The following is an 869-nucleotide window of genomic DNA, read 5'->3' as shown; positions in this document are numbered from 1 at the left end:
TGTTAAAAGATCAGTTCCAGTCCCAGCAACGGACTACCTCTGAGGCCATCAGGATAGTTCTTGTAGCTATCTGAGGGAGAATCAGAGTAAGAGAAGATAACAGAAAAGGCAGTGTCGAGGTCAGGTGGCCTTCAGCAAGTTACCTGTCATCTGAGAGGTGACCTGATTACCCAAGAGGATGACTGTGAAGATTAAATGCGATAATATATGTGAAATACCTGGAACTTCCTAGGTGCTCAGTAAATATTTGTAAATTCACACAAAGAGTTTTTGGATTAAGTATGTACCTATCAAGGGCTTGGTGCCAAGCCTGGCCCATAGGAAGTACTCAGTAAAGAGTCTAAACTGGAGAGCAAGGTGCAGGGGCTGCTGCCTGGGGCTTAGTACCTTACCTCCATGAAGAAGAGGGTGGAAAAAAGAGCGTGGAGAGAAGAGAAAGTAAAATGTAGTGATGGAAGAATTTGAAGATTAAAAAAATTTTAACATTCTTTCATTTGAAAACCTCAGATACATATATATTTTTTTATTCCCATGGGACTCAGGATGTCAGAAGTTGGTTATGAGTGGGGTCTGAGTGCCCTGAGAGACGCCCTTCCTTAATGCTTCTTTTTAAAGCAGATGCTTAAAATACTCAATAAAGTACTTAATTTTCTAGAAGTAGTGAAACAGCTGTTTCTTCAAGGGGCAGAATCAGTTCTCTATATAGTCTTATTTTTATATCAATAACATTTAATATAAAAGTAGCACACTGATTTCAATGAACAATGAATACTGAGATAGGTGTTGCCATTGTTTTAAGGAAAGCTTAAGAGAGCTAAAGGATCTTGTCCAAGTTCGCAGAGCTAGTAAATGACAACCTAGGAATTCAA

The sequence above is a fragment of the Lipotes vexillifer genome, unplaced genomic scaffold, assembly GCF_000442215.2.
Source record: "Lipotes vexillifer unplaced genomic scaffold, Lipotes_vexillifer_v1.1 scaffold295, whole genome shotgun sequence".
Classification (NCBI taxonomy): domain Eukaryota; kingdom Metazoa; phylum Chordata; class Mammalia; order Artiodactyla; family Lipotidae; genus Lipotes; species Lipotes vexillifer.
Note: the sequence above shows the minus strand (reverse complement) of the source record.